Genomic DNA, 26,839 nt, shown 5'->3' on the forward strand with positions numbered 1-26,839 from the left:
CATAGGCCCTCATAGGGACAGGCCTTGTGGGAAGACCTGTGGGAATTAGGCCACCAGAAACAAAGCGCTGTATATCATGTGACTAGTCATGCATCACTTGCTTCTCCTGGGAATGATGAGGCTAATACTCTAGCCAAGGTGCATTGGCTAGAAATGGTGCCTACCAGCACATGAGGAATGGAAGTCACCAAGTGGCTACACCATTGCCTCTTACCATGTGGTCTATAAAAATTTGAGGGTTACCTGTCACCTTATCAGAAGTACAAGAAGCTTGTGAAACTTGTGTTGTCTGCTGGTGAGAGCATCCCTGAAGACTTGTAGAAACTGCTGGGCAGGTAGTATGGGGATGAATACCACTGACCCAGTGGCAGGTTGATGTGATTGGGCCCCTACATTGTTCAGAGGGGTACAAATATGCCATCAGATGTGTGGAAATGGCTACTGGACTTCTAGCTGTTTACTTGCACGGCATCTGGATCAGAAAGCAGTAATCATTTCTCTGGACTGGTTATGCCTTGCCTATGGGTGACCCTTGATCACTGCAGGTGATCAGAGGACTCATTTTGCTGGGGCCTTGGTGCAACAATGAGCCTGAGAGCTGCAAACTGACTGGAAATTCCATGTGGCCTATCACCCACAAGCTGCCAGAATGATTGAATGGTATAATGATCTCTTAAAGCAGGGCCTGCAAGCTGTGGCTGCTACCCTCAAGCTGGGGGGCTAGACAAAATGCTTATAGACTGTCCTTTGGATTCTAGAGGAGTTAGAGTAGGGAGCCCAGCTCTGGTCGAAGTGTTACTCCACTGAGCTGCAGCTCCAATTCAGCTACAAGTACAGACTAAGGACGCTTTGCTGAAAACAGGCATGAGAAAACAAGGAAATATTGTCTTGCCTCCACCTGAGGACCTGGTGTGTGGGCAAACAACCACTTGGATGTGGCTTTGGGAAATAAAACCCCTCATATGTGTTGGGTGGCACTTGTTTCCCCTTGGGGACAATGAATGGAGAGAAACCTGCAAAAAGTGCCCTGGGTGATTGGGACATGGCCCCCAGTCTTAAAAGTGATATACCCTGGGCCAGCAGACCATGAACTGCTTCTTTATGACACCTTTGTGATATCTTTATGGCTCATTATGAGTTCTCCACTGTTGTTACAAGTAGATGCTGAATCCCCAGTTGAGGCACACAAGGTATTCATGTCTAGGAAGGGCCCCTCTGCAAGCCACTGTCTTAGCAGCTGACCACAAACTTGCTTGTATATTGCCTGAGGGTTGTGACTTGTTTTTACTGGTATCTATAAGTACTTTATCTTTTCATCCCTAGGTTGCAAAAGTAACACTTTAGTGGACTGGGTACATAACCAATCAACATGCTGGGTCTGCACTTAAATTCCCCTCGGCATATCTGCTGGCTTCCCATGGTTTATCTCTCCAGCTTGTCTCAAATTGGACTTGGTTGCAGCACCAGTGGAATAGTGTGCATCCCTTGTGGAATGCGGCCTGGACTGACATCTATGTTGGGGTGAAGCAGTGGTATGACTGCTGCTACTCCATACGGGATGGCTCAGGGTGACTCACAGTTGAGACTGTGAAGCTAGCTGTACCAGCTCTCCTTTGCATTGAAAAACTTGAAGGGCAAACCCAGGTGGGCTGGACTCTGACATGTTTGTGTCAGACTTGAACTTTAAAGCATGCCTGGGAGGTGTGAAATGATGTGTGGGCTGCGGTGCCCACTGGGGCCCTCTGGGTGTGTGGCTCACATGGGTGGCCTTGCCTGCCTGGAAATTAGACTGGCCCCTGTACCTAGGGATGGCCCTATTTGCCTGCCTGAGTTCAGAAAACTCTTGTAGTCCAGCCCACCAATTGGGAAGCATTTAAGGCATGACATCGGGTAAAGCATAGTGCCTGGTGGTATTACACATTAGCTATTTTTTTCTCTTCAAGCTGTGTCTTTGGTCACTGAGGCTGAAGTAGCTGCTTTGGCTTTGCACACTGCTCGTGCATTGAATGCAACACATGATTCCTTGAACCTCTTAAATGAGGAAGTATATTAATTGAGGACGGTAGCCTTGCAAACTCGTATGGCTTTAGATATGCTTACTGCATCCCAAGGTGGTGTGTGTGCCCTAGCAGGGGCTGAATGTTGTGTATATGTACCTGATGTCCATCACAATGTTAGCCAAGCTCTGTGGATATTAGCTTCTGAGACTTGTGGTATCAGATACCTGACAGGTGATCCCTTGCCAGAATGGTGGGCATCCATTGTCACTAAATGGCGGTGGGTCTTTGCTGTCTTGGGAGGCAGTGCTTGTGTTTTGGTTGCTTGTTGCTGTAGTCTACACTACTGTTGTGGTATGTGGGGGCAAGGCTCTGCCCTCCTTGCTGAGAGAACTTTGTGGAAGACACCCTTGCATAGATTCTATAGTGAGGAACCCAGAAGGGGTGGATTGTAGGGTAAACGAAGTCAGTCTGGCTCCCTCATCCAGATGTCTGGGTAACTAAGATAAGCAGTGTTGCTACAGCCTTGAGACTGATAAAAGAGTATTCATATAGCCTTGAATGGGCCCACATGCACAGAATCATGCTTTGTTATACAATATCTTGGCACACTGTACATTGTGTACATTTAGTACATTGTGTATTTGGCTTTATGTACATTTAGTATACAAGGGAGTTGGGGCTTCCCACTGTGTGACATGTGGCTTGTGGCAAGTGTGGATTGCCTACCCTTGAATGAAGGCATGTCTGCATCCCAACAGCCCGCACATTTTCTTCCATCTGCCTGAATCCCAAGTGCACCTGCCTGGCATTGACAGGATTCAAGACAATAACCCTTCCACATTTTTATCCGTGTAGGTATGGGGCTAGCCTGTTCCACATCCGCTCCCCTCCTACCTGGCTGGATACTAGTGGTTTCTTTAAGTCTGTAGTTGTTAGACTTCCATTCAACTCAATTTCTGATGTTCCCAAGTGATGGTTGTTCTATATTTTAGTTGTTATTTTGATATGGTTTTGTAAAGAGGCAAGCCATGTCTGCCTATGTCACCATCTTAACAGGAACCTATGATTTCTTCTAGGAGTTTTATGTTTCATGAATACACTTAAATATTTTATTTATTTTAAGTTTATTCTTGTGTATGGTGTAATTTTGTCTAGTTTAACTTTTTGCATGTTATGTTCAATTTTCCCAACACCATTTATTGAATAGACCTTCTTTACCATATTGTATGTCCTTGCCTCCTTTGTCAAATATTAACTGACCAGATAGATTTGGGTTTATTTATAGACTCTCTATTCTGTTCCATTGATCAATATGTCTGGTTTTATGCTGGTACCATGCTGGTTTGATTGCTATGGACTTCTTGTATAGTTTGATATCAGGTAGCATTGTTTCTTCAAGTTTGTTCTTTTTCCTCATGATTACTGTGGCTATTCAGGGTCTTTTGTGGTTCCACAGGGATTTTTAGAAGATTTGTTCTAATTCTGTGAAATATGCCAGTGGTATCTTGATAGGAATTGTATTGAATCTATGCATAGCTTTAGGTAGTATGGACATTTAAATGATGTTAATTCTTCCTGTCCATTAACACAATATGTTTCCACTTATTTGTATCTTCTCTACTTTCTTTCTTTAGTGTCTTTTTAAAAAAATTATTTATTTACTTTTAGAGATAGGGGAAGGGAGGGAGAAATATCAATGTGTGAGAGATACATTGATCGGTTGCCCCCCACTAGGGACCTGGTCTGCAACCCAAGCATGTATCCTGACTGGAAATTGAAGCTGGGATGTTTTTGTTCACAGACCAGCACTCAATCCACTGAGCCACATCAGCCAGGGCTCTTTTTTCAGTGTCTGGTAATTTTTCAAGTACAAGCCTTTTATATCCTTGGTTAAATTTGTTCCTAGGTACCTTAGTTTTTTTGAAATGATTATAAATGGTATTGTTTTCTTAGTTTCTCTTTCTGATACTTCATTATTGGTATATAAATGCAACTGGTTTCTGAATATTTATTTTGTATCCTGCTACTTTATGAATTCATTTATCAGTTCTAGTAGTTTTTTATGGAGTTTTTATGGTTCTCTATATACAGGATCATATCACCTAAAAATAATGACAGTTTTACTTCTTTCTTTCTGATTTGAACATCTTTTATTTCTTCTTGTCTGATTGCTGTGACTAGTACTTTCAGTATTATGTTGAATATGAGTGGTGAAAGAAAAAATAAATACCTGTCTTGTTCCTGATCTTAAGGGAAACACTTGTAATTTTTGGCCATTGAGTATATAGGTTTTCATATATGGCTTTTATTAGATTGAGGTGCGTTCTCTCTACTCTCACTTTGCTGAGATGTTTTATCATCAATGGGTGCTGGATTTTATCAAATGATATTTTTGTATATGCGTATATTGATATAATTATGTGGTTTTTATTCTTCATTTTGTTTTTATGGTGTATCACATTTATTGACTTGCAGATATTATACCAACCTTACATCCCCAGAATAAATCCCACTTGATCATAGTGTATGATCTTTTTAATGTATTGCTGGATCCAGTTTTCTAATGGTTGTGGGTTTTAGCATCTATATTCATCTGGGATATTAGCCTATAATTTTCTTTCATTGTAATGTCTTTATATGCTTTTTGAATCTGCATAATGCTGGCTTCACAAAATGAGCTTGGGAGTATTCTCTCCTCTTGAATTTTTTGGAATAGTTTGAGAAGGGTAAGTGTTAGGAAAGAGGGAAACTTCTTTGAATGTTTGGTAAAATTCACCTGTGAATCCATCCATTCTAGGACTTTTGTTTGTTGGGAGATTTTTGATTACTCCTATTTAATTTCACTAGTTGTAATTTTCCTATTCAGATTTTCTGATTTTTTTTTTTACCCAGTCTTGGAAGATTGTATGTTTCTAGGAATTTATCCATTGTTTCAGATTGTTCAATTTGTTGGCATATAGCTCTTTGTAATATTTTCTAACAATCCTGTGTATTTCTTTGGTGTCGGTTGTTATTTCTTTCATTTCTGATTTTATTTGGATTCTCTCATTTCATTTTCCTTGATGATTCTGATTAAAGGTTTGTTAATCTTTTTAGAGAACCAACTCTTGGTTTTATTTTTTAATATATATTCTTTGTTATATTTTCTCCTTTACCATTTAGTCCACTTATATCCATCTCCCCCAACAATCACCTCACTGTTGTCCATGACTATGAATCCTCTTTTTCCTTTTTGCTCAATCCCTTCACTCCCTAACTCTCCCCCTACACTAGCTGTCATCAATTTTTATACTGTTTTTAAGACTCTAGTTTGTTTATTTCTGTACCAATCTTTATTATTTTCCTTCTTATGTTCACTTTGGGCTTTGCTTGTTTCCCATTTCCTTTAAGTTTAAAGTTAGATTGTTTATTTGAGATTTTTCTTATTTCTTGATGAAGGCTTATAATGCTATAAATTTCTCTCTCAGGACTCCTTTTCTGTATCCCATATTTTTAGGTTGTTGTGTTTTAATTTTCATTTGTTTCAAGATCTCTTTTGATTTCTTTCTTGATCTCATTGTTGACCTATTGATTATTTAGTAACATCTTATTTGGTCTCCTTGTCCTTGTGTGTTTTTCAGTTATTTTTTATGATTGATTTCTAGTTTCATAACACTGTGCTCAGAGAGGATATTTGATATGATTTTAATCTTCTTAAATTTATTGAGACTTGTTTTGTATCATAAAATGTGGTCTATCCTAGAAAAAGTTCCATGTACACTTGAAAGGAATGTATGTTTTGCTGCTTGGGATTAAATTCTGTGAATATATCTGTTAAATCCATCTCATCTAGTGTGTCACTTAAGGCCACCATTTCCATTTTTACTTTTTGTCTAGAACATCTATTGATTGCCAAAAGGGGTGTTAAAATCCCCTCCTTTGACTGCATTACTGTCAATCTCTCCCTTTATGTCCATCAAGATTTGCTTAATATTTTTAAGTGCCCCTATATTGGCTTCAGAAATGTTTACAAGGATTACATCCTGTTGTTGGACTGTTTTCCTCATCATTATTTAGTGTCCTTTGTCTCTTTTTATAGCCATTTTTTTAGACTTTATTTATTTATTTTTGGAGAGGGAAGGGAGGGAGAAAGAGAGAGAGAAACATCAATGTGCAGTTGCTGGGGGCCATGGCCTGCAACCTAGGCATATGCCCTGACTGGGAATTGAACCTGTGACACTTTGGTTCACAGCCCGCACTCAATCCACTGAGTTACACCAGCCAGGGCTATAGCCATTTTTTAAAAGGTTGATATAAGTATTGCCAGGTATTTGTGGAGTGTAACTATTGCTACCCTAGCTTTTTTTTCTCATTTCCATTTGCATGAAGTATCTTTTTTCATTCCTTTAATTTTAGCCTGTGTGTATCTTTTATTATGAGGCTGGTCTCTTGTATCCAACACATAAAAGAATTTTGTTTTTTATCCATTCAGCTACCATATGTCTTTTGATTTGAGCAGTTAAGCCATTTACATGTATTTACTTTATTTTTTATTATGTTTATTGTTGTTCAGTTACAGTTGTCCCACATTTTCCCCCATTGCTCTCCACTCTCCAATCCCTACACATTTACCAGTTAATACCCCGCTACCGTTGTCCATGCCCATGGGTTTTCTACTTGTGTCCCTTGGCCTGCCCTTTCCCCTACTTTCTACCATCAACCCCCTTCCCACCCCATCTACCATTGTCAGTTTTTTCTTTATTTCAATGTCTCTGGTTCTATTTTTCTTTCTTTTTTCTTTACTTTTTTTTACCCCCATCCCAAGCTCACCTATTTTTCTTATTTGTTTGATTTTGTTGATTAGGTTACACTTATAGGTGAGATCCTATCGTATTTTTGTTTCACCACTTGGCTCATTTCACTTACTATAATGTTCTCTATTGCCATCCATGCTGTCACAAAGGATAGGAGCTCCTCTTTCTTTCTGCTGTGTAGTATTCCATTGTGTAAAGGCACTGCAGATTCTTGATCCACTCATTTACTGATGGGCACTTAGGTTGCCTCCAACACTTGGCTATTGTAAAAAATGCTTCTATGAATGTTGGGGTGCATAGGTTCTTTTGAATTGGTATTTTAGGATTTTTAGGGCATAATTCCAGCAGTGGGATCACTGGATCAAAAGGCAGTTCCATTTTTTGCTTTTGGTGGAAATTCAATACTGTTTTCCACAGTGGCTGCACCAATCTGCATTCCCACCAATAGTGTAGTAGGGTTCTCTTTTCTCCACAACCTTATCACACTTCTTGTTTGTTGATTTGGTTATGATGGCCATTCTGCCTGGTGTGAAGTGGTTTTAAATTAAATATCTCTGATGGCTAGTGGTGTTGAGCATTTTACATGTGTATATGGCCCCTCTGTATGCCTTACTTGGAGAAGTGTCTCTTCAGGTCCTTTGCCCACTTTTTAATTGGATTGTTTGTCTTCCTGGTATAGAGTCGTGTGAGTTCTTTATATATTTTGGGGACCAAAGCCGTGTCCAAGGTATCATTGGCAAACATGTTTTCCCATACAGTTGGTTCCTTTTCCATTTTGTTGATGTTTTCTTTAGCCATGGAAAAGCTTTATAATTTGATGTAGTCCCATTTGTTTGTTCTTTCCTTTGTATCCCTAGCCCTAGCAGATGTACCTGTGAAACTATTGATTTATAGGATATTTGAAAAGTTCCTGCATGTGTTCTTTTCTAGCACTAATGGTGTCGTGACTTATATTTATTTATTTATTAATTTTAAGATCTTATCTATTTATAATTTTTTAGAGAGAGAGTGGAAGGGAAGGAGAAAGAGAGGGAGAGAAACATCAAGAGGCAAACATCAGTTGCGTCTTGCATGCCCTCTCCTGGTGACCTGGCTCACAACTCAAGCATGTGCCATGACTGGGAATCTACCTAGTGACCCTGTGGTTCATAGGCTGGTACTCAGTCCACTGAGCTATACCAGTCAGGGCTATTAGCCAGTTTTTACTATTAAACTTAAAGGGTTAATTAAGACAAACAGTTCTGATTTTTCTCCAACATTGGGGTTACAGATATTGGAGGTAATATTCATTTAACCTTCTGAGCTTTCTAGGCAGACTTGGTGGCTTGGCCAACTCTATATGCCTTTTAGTTTACTGCTTTGATGACACCCACAACAACTGTCTCATGTCACAAATAGCAAAAAGGTTCAGAGGAGGATAGTCAGAGAAGCTCTCAACATACACGGGCTTGCCAAGAATAATAGAAATGATGGCAGCACTACCAGATTTCAGAAACTGAGGGTCATCATCCAGCTTTTTCACAAAATGATCAATTTCATTCAGATTAGTAAATTTTCAGGCAATGTGAACTGTGTGACAATCCAGCACAGGTGCACATTTGGCACTGATTTGGCTTGGATGGTTCAGGATCATCACCTGAGCAATGAATCCAGCTGATTCCATTGGTGGGTTATTTTTGTTGTTATCATCCACATTCCCACAGGGAACATATTTGACAGACACATTTGTGACATTGAAGTCCACCTTGTCCTCAGGAAGAGCTTCACTCAAAGCTTCATGGTGTGGACTTCCAGTCAAGGTGGAAGCATACATAGGTAGTCATGCTTTGCCTCCTTGCACAACCATAAAAAGGATTACAACTAACCCCAAAATAGAAAACACCCAGGACTGCCAGAAAATCAAACCATATGGAAATCTGACAACCAAGGACTTAAAGAAGCCATGTTCATCCAGATGGGTAGTAAGGGCAGAGATGAGGAGCCAGGGCAGAGAGGATGCAGTGTGTCAGTGGCAAGGCGGTGGAATCTGGCAGAATGGATGGGCCCATACTCACATGTGGTGGATATAAATCAGGAGGGATACCTTGAGAGTGAGCTATCCCAGCCCAAGGCCAGAATGTGCAGCCCAGGGTTTCAGCACCAGGAAAATAAAGGCACATAACTAACTGTTGGCTGTAAAAACCATTGGTGGTTGGGGTAGCAGAAAATACTTCCAGTATCTCAGGAGAGTCTTTTTAAATGGCCCACATGATCTTAGAACATGTGCAACCCCACCAACTCTGGGAACCACCATTGCAGCAGCAGCTAGAAGTGTACCAATTACATATAGGAAGGGGGTGAAGTGACTGGGAACAGGATGAGTGATGAGCAAGCCTCTAGCAGCCAGGCAGTGGCACTGTCCCCTTTCTGATCCACCCCCTACATACAGAGCCACAAAGTGGTGAAGCAGGTTGCTCCACCCTGGTGAATACCTAAGGCTCTGCCCCATACAATTTAACAAATGTGCTAAGACAGGGAATCAAAGCAGCTCTACCTAATACATAGAAACAAACACAGGGAGGCTGCCAAATTGAAACAAAGAAATATGGCCCAAATGAAACAACAGATCACAACTCCACAAAAAAGCTAAGCAAAATGGAGATAGCCTATTATATGCAGAGTTCAAAACATGGATGATAAGGATGCTCAGAGAACTCATTGAGTTGGCAAAAACATAAGAAAAGAAATAAAGGCTACGCTAAATGAAATAGAGAAAAATCCACAGGGAACCAAAGGTGAAGGGAAGGAAACTGGGGTTGCAATTAATGATTTGGGCCCTGACTGGTATGGCTCAAGTGGATTGAGTGTGGGCCTAAAAACCTAAGGTATGCTGGTTTGATTCCCAGTATAGACACATGTCTGGGTTGTGGGCCAGGTCCCTAGTGTGGGATGCATGCGAGGTGACTACACATTGGTGTTTTTCCCCCTGTCTTCTCCCTCTCTTCCCTTCTCTCTAAAAAATAAATAAATAAAATCTTTAACAAACATCAATGACTTGGAACACAAGGAAGAAATAAACATTCAACCAGTATAGAATGAAGAAACAAGAATTCAAAAAATGAGTAGAGAATAAGAAGACTCTGGGACATCTCCAAAAGTGCTGACATTCAAACCATAGGGTTGCCAGAAGAATAGGAAGATCAAGAAACTGAAAATTTATTTGAAAAAATAATAAAAGAAAACTTCCTTAATTTGGAGAAAGAAACAGACATACAAGTCCAGGAAGCACAGAGAATCCCTAACAAGTTAGACCAAAAGAGGACCGTAACAAGACACATCATAATTCAAATGCCAAAGGTTAAAGATAAGAGAGAATCTTAAAAGTAGCAAGAGAAAGGCAAAGAGTTACCCTACAAAAGTCACAGAACTCTCAGCTGATTTCTCAGAAGAAACTTTGCAGGCAAGAAGGGACTGGCAAGAAGTATTCAAAGTCACTTACTTTTAATAAAGTAAGGACCTACATTGAAGATTACTCTATCCACCAGAGCTATCATTTAGAATGGAAGAGCAGATAAAGTGCTTCCCAGACAATGTAAAGATAAAGGAATTCATCATCACCAAACACTTATTATATGAAATGTTAAAGGGACTTTATTAAGAAAAATAAGATCAAAACTATGAACATTAAAATGACAAGGAACTCACAACTATCAACAACTGAATCTAAAAACAAAAATAAACAAACTAAACAAATAACTAGAACAGGAAGAGAATCATGGATATGGAGAATATTTGGAGGGTTATCAGTGGGTAGGGGGAATGAGGAGAATGGGGGAAAAGTTACAGGGATTAAGAAGTGTAATTGGAAGGTACAAAATAGACCAGGGGATGTTAAGAATAGTATAGGAAGTGGAGAAGCCAAAGAACTTATGACCCATGGACATGAACTAAGAGGGGATTGCTAAAGGGAAGGGGGTACCAGGTAGTGGGGGACAAAAGAGGACAATTTGGGCAACTGTAATATCATAATCAATAAATATACTGAAAAATGCTTTGTGATACATTTCAACAGACTTTACTTCAGTTGTAACATTGACTTGAGCAAAGGTACACACTATGCTGGGTTTGAGAACTCCAGTCTCTACTTGGCTCACAGGGATAGTACCAATACTACCAGTCCTGGAGGGGCAGGTGTGGGGGCTTGTCACTTGAACAGGATGTAATTCAGAGCTTCAAGCAGTATGATTTCACTGGCACCATATTTGTGGTGACTTTCCATTCCTTGAACTAAGGCATGTTAGCACTCAGCTCCATCATGTCATCACTGTTCTAACCAGAAACTGGTACAAATGCTACTGTGTCAGAGTTATAACAAGGTTTCTTAATGTAGGTACTGACTTTATTAATAAAATCCTGTATCTCTTTTGGCTATGAGGTGGTTCAGTGGAGTCCATTTCGTTAACACCAACAGCTGATTGTTTTGTACCTAGTGTGTGAACCAGAAAGGCATGCTTACAGGTCTGCCTATTCTTGGAGATATTTGCTTCAAATTCACCACCACCATCAGCAACCATCAGAATAGCACAGTCAGCCTGATATATGTGTGAAATCATGTTTTTTAAAAAAAAATAGTATCTCTGTGTCATGGTGCATCAATGATGGTCACATAATACTTGTTACTTAGCCAGGACAAAAGTTGGCTATTTTTAAATGGTAATGTTTATATTTATTTCCAAGGTCAAGGTCAGAGTAATTTCTAAATTACTTATTAGAATATTTTTCTTTTTTTTACTGTTGTTCAAGTACAGTTGTCTTCATTTTAACCCCACCATAGCCCCCTGTCCCACCCATCCCTGCCTACCACCCTTGAACCTACCCACTTTGGCTTTGTCCACATGTCCTTTACACATGTTCCTTGATGGATCTTCCCCTATTTTTCCTCATTATCCTTCTCTCTCCTCTCCTCTGGTTGCTGTCAGTTTGTTCTCATTTTTTTTTTTTAAGTTAAGAGTGCTTCCTTTATTACATAAAGCCAATACAGCTACTTCTAAATTTAACTGTTTGTTCATCTCTATATTTTTCAAAGTATTATTCCCATGGTGTTAAGTACAATTACTTCCAAGTATCATCAGATAGATAGAGGCTTTCCTATGTGTGTCATCATTTGTTATGCCTGTTCCCCATTTCACATACAGTTGACAAAGTGTTCTAAATTATGAAGTTAACTTTAAGAAATTAGACACAGACAACTGTAATTGAATAATAAAATAATAATAAAAAAAGAAATTAAATTCTCCCAGGCCCCAGAGTAAACATATATCTAATGTTCTTCTATACCTTATTGTAGCAGAAGCAACAAAGTCCTGAATAAGAAACAATTAAAGATATTACAGGTGCTCTAGTTATCAGTATACTGTTTTATCATTTTTATTAACAAAGTGTATTACAATGGAGTCCAAATTTGCATTAAAATTAGTTGTTACAAGGTATTGCACATTCTTCTGAGGATGAATAATTCCCAAAACGCAAGGTCACTCTGAGAGCAGTTTCTCAACTAATAAGTGGAGAACTCACCACAAGAGTTGCTTTCTATATTCCAACTACATGCTTGAAATAGTTCTTTGAAAGATCAGTGCTAATTGTATGAATACATAATTCTGACATAGTCTTCATGATACATCTAGTAGAGTTAAAAGATTAACTTATTTTACTGTAGTAGCTATATTAGTGTTATTAGTGTTATTAACTATATTAGAGAATTTTTTTCCATTATTCAGTTTAGCTCAAGAGAGAATAAACAGGATTTTGCTGGAAGATGGGGGGGTGAGGTAGGTGGATGCAGAGCCCACTTTCTCCTGCATACAGGTGGAACACCTAGCCAATCTTCTGAGGAACAGAGTGAACAGACAATAGAATCCCAGCATATATGAAGGTTGGAGGCCAAAACTGTAGAGGACATTGAAAAACAGACAGTAAGGAGATTGCTTTGGTATGGTAAGGTCCCTGGGACCAGTGTAGGGACCAGGGCTGCTGCAGCCCCTGGTGTGGTGCCTGCAGGCACCTGCCACAAGATCCTTGGACAAGAGCCAAATCAACAGCTCCCTCCCCTGCCAAACAGGGAAGATAGAGCAGCATCGGTATGGACCTGGATGCTTGAAGTTGCTGGGAGGAATAAAGATGAAGTGGGAGATGCACAGGGGCATCTCCCACTTCATCCATTGGGTTCACCCATTGAGAATGTAGATGCTGGCTGGGTTATTACCAGAGGAACTGGGGAGCTGGATGCCACCTGGAAAAGGGTTGGACTGTGTTGGACCCTGACCCAGATAGTCTGGTTTGGTTGGAAAGTTGGGCTGTGTGAAAGGCCAGGTGCTTGTTAAGAGCACCAGGTGTGAACAGGAAGATTTTATTAAAATAAAGGTCTTGGTTGCTGTTTAGGCAACTTTCCCTTAGCAGTTGCCCCCACCTGCCTGGCTGTGCCCTGCAGCTTCTGTGGCTGCACCCCTGCCACCACCACCACCACAACTACAGCCACTCCCCTGAACCCACCCCTGCCACTGCCTTGCTGTGTGGCTGATTTGCTAAGAGAAAGGAGGAGGCACCCCTCACAGAGGAGAGCAGCAGGGATCAAGGAGTTAGCAGTCCCCAGAAAGACTTAATGCAGTGGGAGAGCTGAACTGCCCTGAAGAAACTTTGAGAGTGCCTAATACCTAGGACAGCAAACAGGGAGAAAATGGTGTGTGAGGTGCCTAATTAGTGCATCTCAAGGATGACACAACTGGTGGACTGAAGGCACTGGCCTGACGCAGACAGGCAGTGGGGGCACAGCAGTATGTAGGACCTGGGCTAGAGGTTGGGCAACTGTGAAGATTGCGGCCCAGACCTTGCCCCATCCTCTCAAAACTGTAGAAAGGAGAGAAGTAAGATGAACCCCCACCCCTCAGTCTGCAGCATCTAGGAAGACCAGCAGACTTGCTTGCGGGGGTATTTAAGGTCAGCAGGAGGCATTTTTTCCCCAAATGAGATAATAAGACCTGGAGCTGTGAAAGGTCCAGAGACAGACCCAAAGAGGGAACACAAGGCTAATCCTGTCAACTGAGAAACAGACAAATTTCACTTTCCTATTCCAGAGAACTTGCATGTTATTGTTTATTTGCATTATTATTATTTCTCATTATTTTTACTGCTTTTATTTTTATTAACTTTTTTATTTCTCTTTTTTCTGTTTAGTTTTCTTTGATTTATTGGTTTGTTTAATTGCATTGTTTCACTGGTTTTCCTTGCCCTATCTTTCATAGTGAATTTTAATCTTCCTTTTTTTCAATTCACTTGTATTCCAATAGCACACTACTCTAGGTTGTGTACTTCCTATTCTTGTTCAGATCATATAGTTCTTGTCATATTATTGTTATTCCAGTATTATTGTTAATAATTGTTGTTCCATATAACTGTAAATACTATACAGCACCCTCTGGAATGTTAGCCCATTTCAATATCTTCCAGAGCTTTATTACTCTTGTGGTTAACTATTCTCTCACATACTATGCCTATTTTCTATCCTTTACTCTCACTATATCTCATAATCTGACCTCCCACAAGTGCTCTGTCTGCTGGGTTGAGCTCACAACCCTTTCCCCCCTCTAACCAGAGTTTTGTCTCTTCTACATATTTTATAAAAAGTGGCTAGTTGGGTGAAATATCATGGTTAACAATATACTTATACAAAGGATCTCCTATCTCTTCTCTATGGGTTGATACTTTAAATCCCATAGAACACACTCCTACTGTCTTAGTCCATTTTGCCTTTCCCCACCAACTGGTCACATAAAAGAGCAGATGGGAACTGTGAACACCAATATACCAGCTTGAAGAGAGAACCCACCAACAAGGGAACCAACAACAGACAATAAAGGAAGATGGAGGAGGAGTGAGTGGAGGCCACACTAACCTCCGCCGAGGAACAATCTGGTATTACAACTAAACAGTGGAGAAATTACCCAGAACAAACAACTGAATAATAGTGAGAGAGAAGCCCCATAACCTCAGACAAACAGAACAAGCTTCAACACAATGAGTCTGCCCCTGCACAACAGCATAAAAGACATGGTGGGTGGAGTGACTTTGCCAACCAGCTGAAGGGAAGGACCCAACAAAGAAAGACCCAACAACAGTCAAAACCCAAACACATGCAGAGAGCCAACATAAAGGACAGCTTAAGACCAGTGAGCTCAGGAGATCAAGGAGACTGCAACACTGAATCTCATAGGTCTCTTACCAGAAGTTCACACAACAAACTCAGGGAGTCAGAACAGAACAATTTAAGAAGCAGAAGTTAACAAGAAGAGTCTCAAAAACAATAGGAAGACAAAGAAAGAAATCCCAAATGAAAGGAAAGGATGAAGCCTCAGAAAGAATGCTAAATGAAATAGAAGCAAGTCAATTATCAGATATTGTGTTCAAAGCAATAGTTATAAGGAACCTCAATGAGCTCACTGATAATTACCAAAAACTACAGGGAAACTATGATGAACTAACTGCAAACTACATCAACATGAAAAAGGAAATAGAAACTATCAACAAGAGCCAAGAGGAAATGCAGAATACAATTTTTGAATTGAAGAACACAGTAGAAGGTATCAAAATCAGGTTAGATGAAGCAGAGGATTAAATCAGCGGGCTGGAGAACAAGGTAGAAAAAAACATCAAGAAAAGCAAGAAAAGGAAAAAAGACTCAGAAAGAGGTGTTAAGGGAACTGCATGACAATGTGAAATGAAATAATATTTGTATCATAGTGATACCAGAAGGAGAAGAAGAAGAGCAAGAGATAGAAAATCTGTTTGAAAAAGTAATGATGAAAAACTTCCCTAATTTGATGAGAGAAAAAGTCAAACAAATCCAGGAAACACAGAGAGTTCCAATCAAGAGTAACCCAAAGAGGCCCACTACAAGAGACATCATAATTAAAATGGCAAATTTTTAATGGTTTTTTTTTTCTAAGACAAAGAGAGAACCTTAGAGGCAGAAAGGTAGAAACAGAAAGTAACATACACAGGCACCCAAATAAGACTAGCAGTTGACTTCTCAATGGAAATGCTCCAAGACAGAGGGAAATAGCAATAAATATTTCAAGTAATGAAAACTAAAGACCTGCCATGAAGACTACTCTATCCAGCAAGTCTCTCAATTAAAATGGAAGGTGAAATAAGGAATTTCTCAGGCAAAAAAAGGCTCAAAGAATACACTTCCACCAAACCAGCACTGCAAGAGATGCTAAAGGGATTGCTTTAAGAAAAGAAAGAAAAAGACTGAGAGAGGAACACATGTACAAAGGAAGTAAAATGGCAATGAACAAGTACCTATCAATAACAACCTTAGCGTTCTAGCCAAGATGGAAGTGTAGGTGGAAACCCTTCACTTCCTTGAACAACTACAAGGAGGATTATAGCCAATCTAAAATGAATAAACCAGAGTGACAGAAAACCAAACTTCATGGAGCTCCAACAACAAAGAAATTAAAGAAAGAGTCAACAGCCAAAACTGACCAGTAAGACAGTGGACAGGAGAACCTATGTCAAGGTGGCAGACCATGTAGGCAGGGCTGACTGAGATAAACCCCAGTGAGGCTGTTGACTTGACAAGTAGGGCTGTCTAAATGGTAAACTGTGACTCAGAGCTGACTGTGGACTGCAGCAGGTGTTGCCACAGTGGGAGAAACTCCCAGTCTCACAACACAGTTCATTGGAAACTGGGCTAGAGGCGAGCAAGTAAGCTGCATTGTTCCCTCTCTGGACTCTCCCACCCAGGCTGCACCATAGTGCATCAAGGAGGGTTGCCCTGCCCTAGTGAATACCTAAAGCCTGGCCCCCTTACACCTAACAGGTACACCAAGACAAAGAAATATTGCCCAAATGAAAGAACAGAGCAAAACTCCAGAGAAAGAGCTAAGCAATGAGGAGATAGCCAACCTATCTGACATGGAATTCAAAACATTGGTAATCAAAATGCTCCCAGAACTGATTGAGCTTGGTTGAAAAATGAAAGAACAAATGAAGGCCACCCAAAATGAAATAAAGCAAAATATTCAGGGAACCAACAGTGACAGGAAGAAAACCAGGACTCAAATCAACAATTTGGAACAAAAGGAAGAAATAAACATCCGTATGGAACAGAATGAAGAAACAAGAATTCAAAAAAAATGAAGAGAGGCTTAGGAACCTCTGGGGCAACTTGAAATGTTCCAATATCAGAATTACAGGGGTGCCAAAAGGAGAAGAAAAACAGCAAGAAATTGACAACACATTTGAACAAATAATGAAGGAAAACTTTTCCAATCTGGCAAAGGAAATAGACTTCCAGGAAGTCCAGGAAGCTCAAAGAGTCCCAAAGAAGTTGGACCCAAAGAGGAACATACCAAGGCACATCATCATTAAGTTGCCCAAGATTAAAGATAACAAGAGAATCTTAAAAGCAGCAAGAAGAAAGAAGAGAGTTACATGCAAAGGAGTGTCCATAAGACTATCAGCTGACTTCTCAAAAGAAACCTTATAGGCAAGAAGGGCCTGGAAAGAAGTATTCCAGATAATGAGAGGCAAGGACTTGAATCCAAGATTACTCTATCCAGCAAAACTATCCTTTAGAATGAAAGGGCAGATGAAGTGCTTCCTGGATGTGGTCAAATTAAAGGAGTTGATCATCATAAAGCCCTTATTATATGAAATATTAAAGGGACTTATCTAAGAAAAGGAAGATCAAAAACTATGAACAGTAAAATGACAATAAACTCACAACTGTCAACAACTGAACGTTAAAAAAAAAGAACAACAATAAAAACAAAAACTAAGCAAACAACTAGAACAGGAACAGAATCAGAGAAATGGACATCACATGGAGGGTTTTTATTGGGGAGGTGGAGGGAAAGAATAGGGGGAAGGTACAGGAAATAAGAAGCAAAATTTGTAGGCATAAATTAGACAGAGAGAGGTTAAGAATGGCATAGAAAACAGAGAAGTATAAGAACTTATATATATAACCCATGGACATGAATTAAGAGGGGGGAATGTGGGATGATGAGGGAGCAGGGCAGAAGGAGATAAAAAGGGGAAAATTGGAAAAACTGTAATAACATAATCAATAAAATATACTTAAGAAAATAAAAACTTTAAACATAAAAGGATTAAATGCTCCAATCAAAAGACATAGAATACCTCCAAGGATAAGACGTCATGACCCACACTTATGTTGCCTACAATAGACTCATTTCAGAACAAAAGACTGACACAGACTAAAAGTGAAGGGCTGAAAACAAATATTCCAAGCAAATGGGCAGGAAAATAAAGCCAGGGTAGCCATAACTATATCACACAAATTAGACATCAAAACAAGGGCAATAAAGAGACCCAAGACATCACTTCATAATACTCAAGGGAAGAATCCATCAAGAAGTCATAAACATTATAAATATATATAGGCACCCAACATAGGAGAACCCAAATATATAAGGAAAATCTTGCAGGACTTCAAGAAAGATATTTACAGCAACACAATTATAGTAGGAGATTATAACACCCCACTGTCAAAAATGGGTAGATCTTCCAAACAAAATATCAAAGATATTGTGGCACTGAACAATGTGTTAAATGGACTTAATTGATATATATATAGAAACTTTCATCCCAAAGAAACAAAATACACATTCTTTTCAAATGCATATGGAACATTTCAAAGATAGACCAGTTTAAAACAAACAAACAAACAAACAAACAAAACAAGCCTCAACAAATTCAAGGAAATTGAAATCATACCAAGAATTTCTCGGGCAGAAGGAGCTGAACTAGAAACCAATTTCAAGGAAAAACCTCAAAAACATCCACACTTATGGAGGTTGAATAGATTGCTATTAAATAATGAATGGATCAAGAATGAGATTAAGGAGGAAATCAAAAAGTTTCTAGAAACAAATGAAAATGAACTCACAGAAATCCAAAACTTATGGGACACGGCAAAGGCAGTCTGGAGAGGGAAGTTAATAGTGATACAGGCCTACCTAAAAAAAGATAGAAACATTTCAAATAAAGTACCTAAGTCCACACCTACAAGAATTTGAGGAACAACAGCAAAGACAGCCTAAAGCAAGCAGAAGGAAGGAAATAACCAAGACCAGAGCAGAATTAAAGGACATAGAGACTAAAAGCACAATTCTAAAGATCAATATATCTAGCAGCTGGTTCTTTGAAAAGATAAACAAAATTGACAAGGCTTTAAGCAAGTTCATCAAGAAAAAAAGAGAGAGGATCCAAATAAACACAATCAGAAATTAAAGGCAAGAGATTACAACTGATACCACGGAAATACAAAGGATTGTAAGGAATTACTACAAAGATGTATATGCCAAGAAATTTGAAAACCTAGGTGAAATGGACAAATTTCTTGAAAAATATAATCTTCCAAAACTGAATGAAGAAGCGGAAAGCCTGAACAGACCAATAACAGCAGATAAAATGAAGCAGTAGTCAAAAAATCCCAGCACATGAAAGTCCTGGACTGGAGCATTTCACGGGAGAATTTTACAAAGCATTTAAGTAAGAGCTTACCCTTATCGTTCAAAGATTATTTGAAAAAATCCAAGAAGATGGAAGACTCCCAAACACTTTTTATGAAGCCAGCATCATCCTAATCCCAAAATCAGGTAAAGACTCAACAAAGAAAGAAAACTAGATGCCAATATCACCGATGAACATAGATGCTGAAATCCTCAACAAAATATTGGCAAACCACATCCAGCAGTACATTAAAAAGATCATACACCATGATTAAGTGGGATTCATCCCAGGGAAACAAGGATGGTATGACATTCACAAATCAATAAATGTAATACATCATATAAACAAAAGGAAAGACAAAAATTACATGATCGTATCAATAGATGTGGAAAAAAATTTCATAAGTTATAGCACCCACTTATGATAAAAACACTCAGTGAAGTGGGAATAGAGGAGCATTCTTCCACACAGTAAAGCCCACATACAAGAGACCTATAGCCAACATCATACTAATGAGAAAAATCTTGGTGCAGTGTGTAAGGTGGCAAGTGGTCCCAAATTCACATGTAGATAAACCAGTTGAAACTGGGGAATAAGACAGACTGTGCAACCCAGAGCCCCAGTGCAGGGAAATATGGACTGCACCAATTGGAAACACCTGTGGACATTGAGAGGCCAGGAGAGACTCCCAACCTAACAGGAGAATTCGTTGGAGAGACCCACTGGGTCCTAGAATGTACACAAACCCACCCCCATTGAAATCAGCACAAGAAAGTCCCAATTTGCTTAATGAGAAGCAGGGGAAGTGACTGAAATCCAGCTGAGAGTGGAGCAAGAGCCATTGTACCCTCTCAGACCCCTGCCCCACATAAGGCTCTGCCCCTCACTATGTAACAGGCATGTCAAGGCAAAAAAATAAATAAATAAAATGACCCAAACCAAAGAAAAGACCAAAGCTCCAGAAAAAATACAACTAGGCGACCAAGAGATAGCTAACCTATCAGATGCACAGTTCAAAACACTGGTAATCAGGATCCTCACAGAAATGGTTGAATTTGGTCACAAATTAGATGAAAAAAATGAAGGCTACACTAAGTGAAATAATGGAAAACGTCCAGGGAACCAATAATGATGAGAAGGAATCTGGGACTCAAATCAATGGTGTGCACCAGAAGGAAGAAAGAAAAAATCCAAACAGAAAAGAATGAAGCAACAAGAATTCAAAACAACGAGGAGAGGTTTAGGAATCTCCAGGACATCTTTAGACATTCCAACATCTGAATTATATGGGTATCAGAAGGAGAAGAGGAAGAGCAACAAGTGGAAAAGTTATTTGAACAAATAATAAAGGATAACTTCCCCAATTTGGCAAAGGAAATAGACTTCCAGGAAGTCCAGGAAGCTCAGAGAGTCCCAAAGAAGTTGGACCCAAGGAGGAACACACCAAGGCACATCATAATTACATTAGCCAAGGTGAAAATGAAGGAGAGAATCCTAGAAGCAGCAAGAGATGAGGAGACAGTCACCTACAAAGGAGTTCCCATCAGACTGTCAGCTGATTTCTCAAAAGAGACCTTATGTGCAAGAAGGGGCTGGAAAGAAGTATTCCAAGTCATGAAAGTCAAGGGCCTACATCCAAGATTGCTCTATCTAGCAAAGCTTTCATTTAGAATGGAAGGGCAGATAAAGTGCTTCTCAGATAAGGTCAAGTGAAAGGAGTTCATAATCATCAAGCCCTTATTATATGAAATGTTAATGGGGCTTATCTAGGAAAAAGAAGACAAAAAACATGTATAGTAATGACAGCAAGCTCACAATTATTCACAAGCACACCTGAAACAAAAACAAAAACAAACTAAGCAAACCACTAGAACAGGGACAGAACCACAGAAATGGAGATCACATGGAGGGTTATCAACAGGGGAGGGGGAGAAAGGAGGAAAATGTACAGAGAATAAGTAGCATAAGTGGTAGGTAGAAAATAGATTGGAGGGGGTAAGAATAGTAAGGGAAATGTAGAAGCCAAAGAACTTAGAAGTATGACACATGGACATGAAGTAAAGGGGGGAAATATGGGTGGGAGCGGGTATGCAGGGTGGAGTGGAGTGAAGGGGGGTAATAGGACAACTATAATAGCATGATCAATAAAATATATTTTAAAAATAAAAGAAACAAAACAAAAAAGAACACGCTTGGGAGAAGATGGCGTCGGAGTAGGAAGGAGCAGATTCGGCTTTCCTCTGTTCAGGGGAGAAAATCCTGACCTATCTATGGAGTAGAGAGGCAAGCAACTAACAAACTTCAGCATTTTTGAAAATAGGGGGCCAAGGATTGTGGCAGAGCTGAAAGAACAAAGAATGGACCCTAAGGGGAGTGCTGCAACAAGGTAGGGTCCCAGGACCAGTGTGTGGTCCCAGGGCTGCAGCCCCAGGCCTGGGGCCGCTGCTGGGTTTGCCATTGGGTCCTTGGGAGAGAGCCAGGTCAACTGCTCCCTTCCCAGCCAAACAAGGTCTGAGCCACTCTGGGAGGAATCCAGGTGCTGGCAAACACACGGGGGCTGTGAGCACCTTTGGAGGTGGTGGACACCGGAGGGGCTGAGTCACACAGTGGACCTGGACCCCCACGATTACTGGTCTGGCTGGAGCGTTTGGCGGTGGGAGAAGCCAGGCCACTGTGGGGAGCGGCAGGCTTGAATAGGAAGAATTTCTCAAGAGGAAGGAGTGAATAGACATAGATGCTGTTTGGGGAATTCTCCTAAAGTGATCGATCAGTGGCTCCAGCCTCCCTGCTACCCAGCCATGGGCGCTCCGGAGTGCGGGCACACCAGGCACACCGGCACACGGGCGAACCAGCTCATGGGCACACCTGCAGGGAGAGCATCCTCGCACCCCAGTCCACAGCAGTAACCCTGGGGAAAGACCTGATTCCCACACCCAGGGCACAAGGCTAGGAGCCAGTGGGAACTCTGCTGGCCAAGGAAGAAAAGCCAAACAAATCATCCTACAGCCTGTCTCAGCCAGCAAGAGCAGAAAAACCGGTTTGGCCACTTTGAAACCAAGAGACTTTTTAATTTGATTCTATTTTTTTAACAATTTTTAATTTTTTAATTTTTATTGTATTTATTCTCTTTTGATTTCTTTTTCCTCTCTTACCTGATTTCTTGTTTTATTCCTTCCTCCTTCCTGTCCTCCAATTTTATCTCTTCTTCCTTCCTTCATCTGCCTTTTCTATTTTTACCTTTTTAATTTTTTTCTAAATACCTACAAGTGAGACAAAATCCTGGATCTGTGAAAAGACCAAAGTTGAACCCAAAGAAGGGGCATCACAACAGCTGGGACAGTGAGACAAACTTCACTCTGCTATTACAGAGAACCTGCAAGTTATTGCATATTTGTATTATTATTATTTTTCAGGTATTCCTACATCTTTTCCTAATAGTATTTTTGTATCCCTCTTCTTTTTGTATAGTCTGCTTTGCTAGGCTGGATATATTGTATGACCTGACAGCTTTCCCCTGATATCTCTTTCCATACTGTATTGCTAATCTACTGTCCTTTAACTCACCTGTGTCCCATCAGCACACTACTCGATGTTCTGTACTCCCTATTCTTGTTACCTAGATCTCATAAACTCTGTCATATGAATGTTGCCATAATATTATTGTAAATAACTGCTTTTCCATGCAATTGTAATTACTTCACAACACCACCCCCCTCAGATCTTAGCCCACTTCAAAGTTTCCTGAACTCCATTACTGTAGTGGTTAACTATATTCTCTCACACACTACACCTATTTACTATCCTTTACTGACACCTTACCCCAGAATCTGACCTCCCACAATCTCCCTGCTTTATAGATCCAACTTACAATCCTTCCTTCCCCAACAAGAGTCTTATCTTCTTTCCATCCTTTCTAAAAATCAGCTAGCTGGGTGGAAGATCACGGTTAACACTATACATAGTGAAAGGACCTCCTAACTCTTCCGTACTTGCTACTACTGTAAATAGCATAGAATTCTCTGTTGCTGTCTTAAACCATTTTGCCTTCCCCCTCCAACTGATGACAAAAAAGAATAGGTGGAGGCAGTGAACACCAGGATACCCACTGGAAGAGGAAACCCAACAACAAAGGAACCACTAACAGATAACAACAGAAGAAGGTGAAGGAGGGAGTAGTAACCACACAAACCTAAATCCAGGACTTATCTGGAAATACAACTAAACAGTAGAGACAGTACCCAATACAAACAACTGAACAAGATTTCTTTAAACTTCATACATACAGAAGAACCAGCTTCAACACAACCTGCCCTCACCAGCACAACAAAATACAGGAGGTGGTGGACAAAGTGACCCACATTTAACCAGCTGGTGGGAAGGAACCACCAAAGGACTCAACAACAATCAAAACCCAAAGGCAAACACAAAGCCAACTTAAAGGACAGCCCAAGGCCAGTGAGCTTGGGAGATCAAGGTAACAGCACCACTGAAACTCACTGCTATTCTACTAAAGAAGTTCACAACATAAACCCAGGGAGCCAGAACAGATCAATATAAGAAGCTGAGGTGAACAAGAAGAGTCTCACAAACAATGGGAAGACAAAGAAACAATTCCCAAATGAAAGGAAAGGAGGAAGCCTGAGAAAGAATGCTAAATGAAATAGAGGCAATTCAACTATCAGATATTGAGTTCAAAGCCATGATTGTCAGGAAGCTCAATGAGCTCACAATGAGCTACCAGAAACTACAGGGAAGCTACAATGAACTCACTGAAAACTACATCAGCATAAAAAAGGAAATAGAAACTCTCAACAAGGGCCAAGAGGAAATGAAGAATACAATTTCTGAACTGAAGAACACAGTAGAAGGAATGAAAAGCAGGATTGATGAAGCAGAAGATCGGATCAGTGAGCTAGAGGACAAAGTAGAAGAAAACACCCAGAAAAAGCAAGGAAAGGAAAAGAGGCTCAGAAAGAATGAAGAGGGATTAAGAGAAATGCAAGACAATATGAAACATAATAATATCCATATAATAGGGATACCAGAAGGAGAAGAATAAGAACAAGGAATAGAAAACCTATTTGAAAAAGTAATGATGGAAAACTTCCCTAATCTGATGAGAGAAAAAGTTACACAAATCCAGGAAACAGAGAGAGTCCCAATCAAGAGGAACCCAAAGAGACCCACCTCAAGATGCATCATAATTAAAATAGCAAAATTTCAAGACAAAGAGAGAATCTTAAAGGCAGCGAGGGAGAAACGGGAAGTAACATACAAGGGAGCCCCAATAAGGCTAACAGCTGACTTCTCAATGGAAACACTCCAAGCCAGAAGAGAATGGCAAGAAATAATGCAAGTAATGAGAACCAGATGCCTGCAACCACGACTAATTTACCCAGCAAGGCTCTCACTCAAGATAGAAGGCCAAATAAGAAGCTTCTCAGACAAAAGAAGTCTAAAAGAATACACCTCCACTAAACCAGCTCTGCAAGAGATGCTAAAGGGACTGCTTTAAGGAGGGAAAGGAAAAGAGAGAGAGAGGGAGGAACACACATACATAAAAGGCAATGAATAAGTACCTATCAATAATAACCTTAAACAGAAATGGATTAAATGCTCCAATGAAAAGACATAGAATAGTTGATTGGATAAGTAAACATGACCCACACATATGCTGCCTACAGGAGACCCACTTCAGGATAAAAGATCTGCACAGGCTGAAAGTGAAGGGCTGGAAACAAATTTTCCAAGCAAATGGACAGGAAAAAAAGCCGGGGTAGCAATACTCATATCTGACAAAATAGACTTCCAAAATAGACTATGTATAGTGTTAATATACCATAAAGAGAGACTCAGAAGGTCATTTCATAATACTCAAGGGAAGAATCCACCAAGAAGACATAAATATTGTAAATATATATGCACCCAACATAGGTGCACCCAAATATATAAAGAAAACCTTAGAGGACTTCAAGAAAGATATGGACAGCAACAAAATTATTGTGGGGGATTTTAATACCCCACTATCAAAAATGGACAGATCTTCCAAACAAAATATCAACAAAGATATTGTGGCATTGAATAATACTCTAGATGAAATGGGCTTTACTGATATATACAGAACCCTCCATCCCAAAGTAGCTAAATACATATTTTTTTTCAAATGTACATGGAACATTTTCAAAGACTGACCACATGATAGGACACAAAACAAGCCTCAACAATTTCAAAAAAATTGAAATCATACCAAGCATTTTCTTGGATCACAAGGGACTGAAACTAGAAACCAACCCCAAGGAAAAAAACCCAAAACACTCAAATTCATGGAGATTAAATAGCATGCTATTAAACAATGAATGGGTCAAGAATGATATTAGGGAAGAAATCAAAAGGTTTCTGGAAACAAATGAAAATGAACTCACAACAACCCAAAACTTATGGGACACAGCCAAGGCAGTCCTGAGAGGGAAGTTCATAGCGATACAGGCCCACCTAAAAAAGTTAGAAACATTTCAAACAAAGAACCTAACCCTACGTCTACAAGAACTCGAGGAACAACAACAAAGACAGCCCAGAGCAAGCAGAAGGAAGGAAATAACCAAGATCAGAGCAGAATTAAATGACATAGAGACTAAAAGCACAATTCTAAAGATCAATGAATCCAAGAGTTGGTTCTTTGAAAAGGTGAACAAAATCGACAAGCCATTAAGGAGACTCATCAAGAAAAAAAGAAAGAAAACCCAAATAAACACAATAAAAAATGAAAGAGGAGAGATTACAACAGATACCACAGAAATACAAAGGATTGTAAGAAATTACTACGAAGAACTGTATGCCAAGAAATTTGAAAACCTAGATGAAATGGACAAATTTCTAGAAAAATATAATCTTCCAAACTCAATAAAAAAGAAGCAGAAAGCCTGAACAAACCAATAACAGCAAAAGAAATTGAGGCAGTAATAAAAAATAACTCCCAACACACAAAAGCCCTGGACCAGATGGCTTCACAGGAGAATTCTACAGAACATTTAAGGAAGAGCTAACACCTATCCTTCACAGACTATTTCAAAAAATCCAAAAAGATGGAAGACTCCCAAACTCTTTTTATGAGGCCAACATCATCTTAATTCCAAAACCAGATAAAGAAACAACAAAGAGAGAAAACTACAGGCCAATATCGCTGATGAACATAGACGCTAAAATCCTCAACAAAATACTGGCAAATGGCATCCAACAGTACATTAAGAAGATCATACACCATGACCAAGTGGGATTTATTCCAGGGATGCAAGGATGGTACAATATTCGCAAATCAGTAAATATAATACATCACATAAACAAAAGCAAAGGCAAAAACCACATGATCATATCAATAGATGCAGAAAAAGCATTTGATAAGGTACAGCACCCATTTATGATAAAAACACTCAGCAAAGTGGGAATAGAGGGAGCATTCCTCAACATAATAAAGGCCATATATGAGAGAACTACAGCCAACATTATACTCAATGGGCAAAAATTAAAATC

General features: G+C 39.7%; 1 pseudogene; it reads right to left on the minus strand.

The window, feature by feature from the left end:
* Positions 1-8,302: 8,302 nt before the first annotated feature.
* LOC118500949 lies at positions 8,303-17,997 on the minus strand (annotated as a pseudogene).
* Positions 17,998-26,839: the final 8,842 nt, after the last annotated feature.

This window comes from Phyllostomus discolor, chromosome 5 (genome assembly GCF_004126475.2).
Source record: "Phyllostomus discolor isolate MPI-MPIP mPhyDis1 chromosome 5, mPhyDis1.pri.v3, whole genome shotgun sequence".
In the NCBI taxonomy this organism is placed as follows: Eukaryota; Metazoa; Chordata; class Mammalia; order Chiroptera; family Phyllostomidae; genus Phyllostomus; species Phyllostomus discolor.